The sequence below is a fragment of the Ovis aries genome, chromosome 1 (assembly GCF_016772045.2).
Source record: "Ovis aries strain OAR_USU_Benz2616 breed Rambouillet chromosome 1, ARS-UI_Ramb_v3.0, whole genome shotgun sequence".
Taxonomy (NCBI): domain Eukaryota; kingdom Metazoa; phylum Chordata; class Mammalia; order Artiodactyla; family Bovidae; genus Ovis; species Ovis aries.
Genome location: NC_056054.1, coordinates 172280891 through 172288496, shown reverse-complemented (window position 1 = coordinate 172288496; position 7606 = coordinate 172280891). Strand labels below are relative to the sequence as shown.

The 7606-nt window shown below is 38.5% G+C and overlaps 1 non-coding gene across 1 annotated transcript; it reads right to left on the bottom strand.

The window, feature by feature from the left end:
- Positions 1-243: 243 nt before the first annotated feature.
- On the bottom strand, positions 244-315 carry TRNAS-GGA (transfer RNA serine (anticodon GGA)). Its single transcript has one exon. It is a non-coding gene; the product is annotated as a tRNA-Ser (tRNA).
- Between the last annotated feature and the right edge of the window lie 7291 nt (positions 316-7606).

Here is a 7606-nt window from a genome sequence, read left to right as displayed (position 1 = left end):
GTATGAATGTGAATATGTGTGAGCTTTTGCATAGGGAGTATGGTTTGACTTATAGATACACTCCTTTAGAGCTAAGCCTCACCTTCAAATTTTTTTAATATACATAAGTGAGTGAAGTGAAGTTGCCCAGTTGTGTCCGACTCTTTGCGACCCCATGGACTGTAGCCTACCAGGCTTCTCCCTCCATGGGATTCTCTAGGCAAGAGTACTGGAGTGGGTTGCCATTTCCTTCTCCAGGGGATCTTCCCGACCCAGGGATCGAACCTGGGTCTCCAGCATTCCAGGCAGATGCTTTAACCTCTGAGCCACCAGGGAAGCCTAAATATCTATTTTTTTTGCCAGTGAATAGGCATAACATAAATTGCCCATGCTCTTTTATGTAATCACAATCTTAAAGGAAAAATAGAAATAAAAATATTACAGATACTTCCAAGGTTTGAAAGAATGACAGGAGAAAAATATTTCATTAGGATGAAGTGATAGATTTTTTTCCCGATTAAACTTATGTAGGTAAGGGGTATTGATTCATCCCCACACTCTGATAGCTTTGCGTGTTTCAGCATCTTTTAGTTCAGTGAATTTGTTGATTATCTTACTATAATTACTACAGCATTCTTAAAATATTCTAGGTAACAGTTGACATAGCCATGAAAAAAAAAATGTATGTCTCCCCATCATGGAACTTGCATTAACAGTACATTAAGGCCCAATTTAATATATCTTAATATGTTGTTTGTTCACGTGTTCTTTCAAACCAAACACTGTATCATTTCAGGAGTTAATTGCTGTGTCACGTTAAGAATTTGGGAAATAAAGGGTGAATTTTAGATAGAATGGTCAGAAAGGCCTCCATGAAGAAGTGACATTTAAACAGAAAATTAAATTATTCTAAGGAACAAATCATGGTAGATCGGAAATGAAAAATCTAGAAAGAAGGTTCTAGAATAGCTGATTTAAAGGTCTAACCTTACTTTGTTTGGACAGGGAAAGATCATATCTCCCAGTCTCCAAATTCTCCACTTTCTCCTCACTCTTTGCAGATGACCTCTGCTTTTATTAAAAAAAAAAAAAAAAAGACATTACTAAGCAGAAGTTTTTCACTTTCCTGCTTTTCCATTACAAATTTTCTTCATCACCACCATCTTTTCAGCCTGTACATTTTTTTATGGACTAAATTATGCCCCCTCATTCCCTCTCCAAAAAAAAACCAAAAAAAACCCATAAATTTCAAGGTTGAAATCCCAATTCCTGTTACCTCAGAGTGTGACCCTATTTGGAGACAGGCTCGTTAAAAATGTAATTAAATGAAGGTCAAAATGAGGGTATAAGGATGGGCTCTAATTCAATATGACCGGTGTCTTTATAAAAACAGATTAAGACACAGACACGTACGAAGGAAAAATTGTATGGAGGCAGAAGTAAAAAGACTAATGTTTGCAAGCCAGACAGAGAGACCTCAGAAGAAATTAACTCTGCTGAGACCTAGATCTTGGACTTCTAGCCTTAAGAATTAAGGGGAAAAAATTTCTCTTCTCTAAGCCACATATCCAGTCTGTGGTGTTTGTACTGGCAGCCCTAGTAGGCAAACTAATGCATACGTACACTAGAGGAATTTCTTCTCCCTAAACTAATCCCTACACTAGTGCTGTCTGTCCCATTTGTTCTTTTATCCAGGTATCACCTTTCTCTTTTGTATTTCTAGTCTCTCTTCTCTGAGTTTTCCATTCTAACTATACAAACACACACACACATACAGCATACATAAAATCTCAATATATATGTATATTCTGAGGTTATACATGCAGTCACAGTCCCTACAATCTGAGAGAAAAGAAACAACCACCATCACCACAAAGCATATTTGGTTCCATGTTTCCCTCTATCTTATCCATTTTGCTATTTCAGTTAAATTACTGAATTAGTAGCCTGCCCATTTTCCATTGTCTTCCGAGTATTTCATTTGCTTTTCAAACTAATTCAGTCTGGATTATGCTTCCCCCACTTCAAAATTGGCATTACCCCTTTCAAGATGACTAGCCATCCATTTGCAAATGAGGAAATGGTGACTTCAAAACAACTTGAACAGGGTCATAGGTCTAGAACTAACCATGCCAGGTTTTGAGCCTAATAAAACTCCAAAGCTTTGCTTTTAAAATATCATTTAATGCTTGGTAAACTTCATACTTCAAGGAAGCTTCTGCTCAAAGCCATTTGCAAGAGGAAATATTAATCATCATGATACCAGGTCAGGGTTACTGCAGCTTGAGAGACAGGAGGCAGCTTGAGCCCTTGCCTTTCCTCCTTCTGAACACTTGGGAGTCCTTGAATCTGTGAATGCAAGGGATATTTGATGTCATTTGTAGCATTCTACAATTTAGCTAACTTGCCATCAACATCAGCCTTAAGAAAGGAATATGAAGGTGTTGGAATATAAAACAGAAAAGATTTAAAAATGAGAAATATTTTATAAAAAATCTGGATTTTAAAGTTATGAAGAATTACTATAAAAAGAATAGTGTTTTACAAGGTTTTTACGAAGATGGTCATATTTCAAAGTAAATAAATGAGAAGATATCATGAGAAATTCTAAACTTCCTGTAAGAAAATAACTAATTTTAATGATAATAAATGTTTAGTGAGTGATTACACCAGGCACTGTTCTAGAGCATTGCCCTAAAACTCTCAAAAACCTGTGAAGTAGATGTCATGTCTAGATGACTTTCTTCTGTATGCTTTATAGTTTACAAGTTTGTATAAGTTAAACATTAAGAAATCATTTTATCCTTCTCAAAAACAACAACAACAAAAAATAGATGGATTGATGAGTGGATGGATGGATGGATGAATGGCAAACAAGTATAACATCAAGGTGTCATAGTAAATCTTAAAATCAGCCTAACATAAAACTTTAACCCTGAAACACTTTCAAGACAGAAATATTTCATTTAGCAAAAAGAGAAGCAGTGAAAAATATGCATATAGGGCATCACCCTTTCCATTATCATTCAAACTGGGTATACGCAGATAAGAAGTTCAAGGTGAGAAAGCTGATTAAGTCATAGTAAAAACCGGTCTGTTGTTTAGTCTCTCTGTCATGTACAACTCTTTGTGACTCCATGAACTGCAGCCCGCCAGCCTTGCCTGTCCTTCACCATCTCCTGGAGCTTGCTCAGACTCATATCCATTGAGTCAGTGATTTCATCCAACCATCTCGTCCTCTATCATACATTTCTCCTCCTGCCTTCAAGCTTTCCCAGCATCAGGGTCTTTTCTAATGAGTCAGTTCTTCACATCAGGTGGCCAAGTATTGGAGTCTTAGCTTCAGCATTGGTCTTTCCAATGAATATTCAGGACTCATTTCCTTTAGGATGGACTGGTTGGATCTCCTTGCAGTCCAAGGGACTCTAAAGACTCTTCTTCAACACCACAGTTCAAAAGCATCAGTTCTTCGGCACCCGGCTTTCTTTATGGTTTAACTCACATCCATATATGACCACTGGAAAAACCATAGCTTTGACTATATAGACCTTTGTTAGCAAAGTGGTATCTCTGCTTTTTACTGCACTGTTTAGGTTTGTTATAGCTTTTCTTCCAAGGAGCAAGTGTCTTTTAATCTCATGGCTGCAGTCACCATTTGCAGTGATTTTGGAGCCCAAGAAAATAAAGTATGTCAGTGTTTCCATTGTTTCCCCATCTATTTTCCATGAAGTGATGGGACCAGATGCCATGATCTTCATTTTTTGAATGTTGAGTTATTTTTTTTTTTTTGCTTTACAATATTGTATTGGTTTTGCCATATATCAACATGAATCTGCCATGGGTGTACACGTGTTCCCAATCCTGAACCCCCTCCCACCTCCCCTCCCCATACCATCCCTCTGGGTCATCCCAGTGCACCAGCCCCAAGCATCCTGTATCCTGCATCAAACCTAGACTGGCGAATGTTGAGTTTTAAGCCAGCTTTTTCACTCTCCTCTTTCAGCTTCATCATGAGGCTCTTTAATTCTTCACTTTCTGCCATAAGGATGGTGTCATGTGCATATCTCAGTTATTGGTATTTCTCCTGGCAATCTTGATTGCAGTTTGTACATACATCAGATATGATGATGTAATGTATTTTACTATTTTTGAGACTTAAAGGAAAAAGTGGTTCTATTAAATTTTTCATCTTTAATAAAAGATATTAATGATGAATAAGTGGGTGGCAGGCAATTTGGCAAGGGGGTATAATAATCATTCTAGAGTATTATCCATATGTGTTATGTACAAAAGGTAAGAAGATAAGTACTTGAATTTAAATAGCCACAATATTGAAGTTCTCCATAAGAAACAGACAATTTGGCTCATTTGGGGAACAAAATAGGAAATATGTTTTAAGTCACTAAAAGGAAAATTGGGTCTCGTCAGATAATTTATAGCATGATGTGGCAGTGACCAGGTAATTATATTAAGGTGCAGAAGTAGATATAATTTAACAGGACTTGAGATGGGACTTCTGACAGTCTATCATAGAAAAGTTAATGAGTAAAATGCTAGACTTCAGTCTAAGTGCCAAGGTAGCTAAAAAACTGATTGTCGCCTAAATATATATAGGAGAGCAGTAAATCAGAGCAGATCCTCATGGAGAGGTGACAAATGGAGTCCTTCAGGACTGATTGCCAGACCCATTACTTTTCAACATGCTATATAAGCTATGGTGTCTGAATTAGTTGATAATATTAGGAATCCAATTTTATCTTTTGGAAGAAAAGTTATTGGTTGGGCCGCTTTAGTTGCTTCGAATTTTTTCTTTTTAAGCTTTGGCTACATAGACTAATTTCATGAGTTCTCACGTTGTTTAGGTTTGTCCGAGAGAGAGAATTTCAACTTCATATCTAGGAAATATATACCCCTTCATTATTGCTGGTAATTATGTATGAATTTATAATCATTGGAAATATTGGTGAATAAACATGTATTGTACCTTTATTTTATGTAGGACTTCCAGTAAGTTTTGGTAGTCAAGCATAGGACAAGGATTGTGATAGCACAGCTAAGGGAAGCCTACCTAGTCTAGAATTCAGGGCATGCACCCTAATTGAAGGAATAGTCACTTAATCTTGATTCATAAGTGAAAGCCGTAAGAGAATAGTGAAGATGCAAAAAAGGGCACTGCGTTCGAAAAGCCTTCGAGATAAGAGAAACAATCTGACTTTCTCACAGGGCTACACAAATATAATCTAGAATCTTGCTTGGATCAATTCAGTTCAGTCCCTCAGTCATGTGTGACTCTTTGTGATCCCATGGACTGCAGCACGCCAGGCCTCCCTGTCCATCACAACTCCCGGAGTTTACTAAAGCACATGTCCATTGAGTCTGTGATGCCATCCAACCATCTCATCCTCTATCATCCACTTCTCCTCCCACCCTCAATCTTTCCCAGCATCAGGGTCTTTTGAAATGAGTCAGCTGTTCACATCAGGTGGCCAAAGTATTGGAGTTTCAGCTTCAGGATCAGTCCTTCCAATGAATATTTAGGATTGATCTCTTTTAGGATGGACTGGTTGGATCTCCTTGCAGTCCAAGGGACTCTCAAGAGTCTTCTTCAACATCACAGTTCAAAAGCATCTATTCTTTAGCGCTCAGCTTTCTTTATAGTCCAACCCTTACATCCATACATGACTACTGGAAAAACAATACCTTTGAGGAGATGGACCTTTTTTTGGCAAAGTAACATCTCTACTTTTTAATATGATATTTAGTTTGCTTATAGCTTCTCTTCCAGGGAACAAACGTCTTTTAATTTCATGGCTGCAGTCACCATCTGCAGTGATTTTGGAGCCCCCCAAAATAAAGCCTGTCACAGTTTCCACTGTTTCCCCGTCTATTTGCCATGAAGTGATGGGACCAGATGCCATGATCTTAGTTCTCTGAATGTTGACTTTTAAGCCAACTTTTTCACTCTTCTCTTTCATTTTCATTAAGAGGCTATTTGGTTCTTCTTTGCTTTCTGCCATAATCAGGTTGTCATCTGCGTATCTGAGGTTATCAATATTTCTCCTGGCAATCTTGATTCCAGCTTGTGTGTCAACCAGTCCATCATTCTCATGATGTACTCTGCATATAAGTTAGCTAAGCAGGGTGACAATATACAGCCTTGATGTACTCCATTCCCAGTTTGGAACCAGTCTGTTGTTCCATGTCCAAATCTAACTGTTGCTTCTTTACCTGCATACAGAATTCTCAGGAGGCAGGTCAGGTGGTCTGGTATTCCCATCTCTTGAAGAATTTTCCATTGTTTGTTGTGATCCACACATTCAAAGGCTTTGGCATACTCAATAAAGCAGAAGTCTATGTTTTTCTGGAACTCTTTTGCTTTTCTGATGATCCAACGGATATTGGCAATTTGATCTCTGGTCCTCTGCCTTTTCAAAATCCACTTTGAACATCTGGAAGTTCACAGTTCATGTACTGTTAAATCTTGACTTAGAGAATTTTCAGCATTACTTTGGCATTGCCTTTCCTTGGGATTGGAATGAAAACTGACCTATTCCAGTCCTGTGGCCACTGCTGAGTTTTCCAAGTTTGTTGGCATATTGAGCGCAGCACCTTCACAGCATCATCTTTTAGGATTTGAAGTAACTCAACTGGAATTCCATCACCTCCACTAGCTTTGTTCATAGTGATGCTTCCCAAGGCCTACTTGACTTCGCATTTTAGGATGTTGGCTCTAGATGAGTGATCACACCACCATGGTTGTCTGGGTCGTGACAATCTTTTTTGTATAGTTCTTCTGTGTATTGCTGCCACCTCTTCTTAATATCTTCTGCCTCTGTTAGGTCCATACCATTTCTGTCCTTTATTTTGCCCATCTTTGCATGAAAAGGTCCCTTGGTATCGCTAATTTTCTTGCTTGGATAGTAGATTGCAAACATGCCTACAATTATTCCCTCTTCCCAGGATCCTTAACATTAACAATATGGCTTTTCAGCTCTTCCCATGAAGAAATCAAGTCTATTTACTAACTCTTGAATCAGGGGTGACTTTGTGACTTACTTTGTCCAGTAGGATACAGCAGAAGAAATGGGCCAACTCTGAGCATACACCAAGAAGCCTTGGCACTTCTCACTCTCCCAGAAGCTCATCCAACCACTGTGTGAACAAACATGAGCTGAGCTGCTGAAAAATGAGAGACCCTGAGGAGTGAAGTCAACCCTTCCAGCCAAGGCCATCCTCAAACAGCCTGCTGAAGCCAACCTGGCTGTTCATCACAGATGTGCAGTTGAACCCAGCTGAGATAGGAGAACTGGCCAGCTAAACCTGGCCCAAGTCATCCAACTGAGCAATATAAATGATTGGTGCTTAAGTGACAAAGTTTGGGGTCGTATGTTACACAGCAAAAGTGAATTAATACAGTAATATATGTGGCTGAAGAGAAGAGCAAGGGCAAGATAATGCTATCTTTGCTGCTCTGCACTGAAAGCAGTACAGCTAACAGCTGTACTAAGGACTAACAGCTGGTTTTGATTCTTTCTTAAATATCTTGTTTTGATTCTTTCTTTCTAAATTCATATTTGCTGAGAAGTAAATGTGTCCTATAAAGACACTGAAGTGGTACTATCTTTAA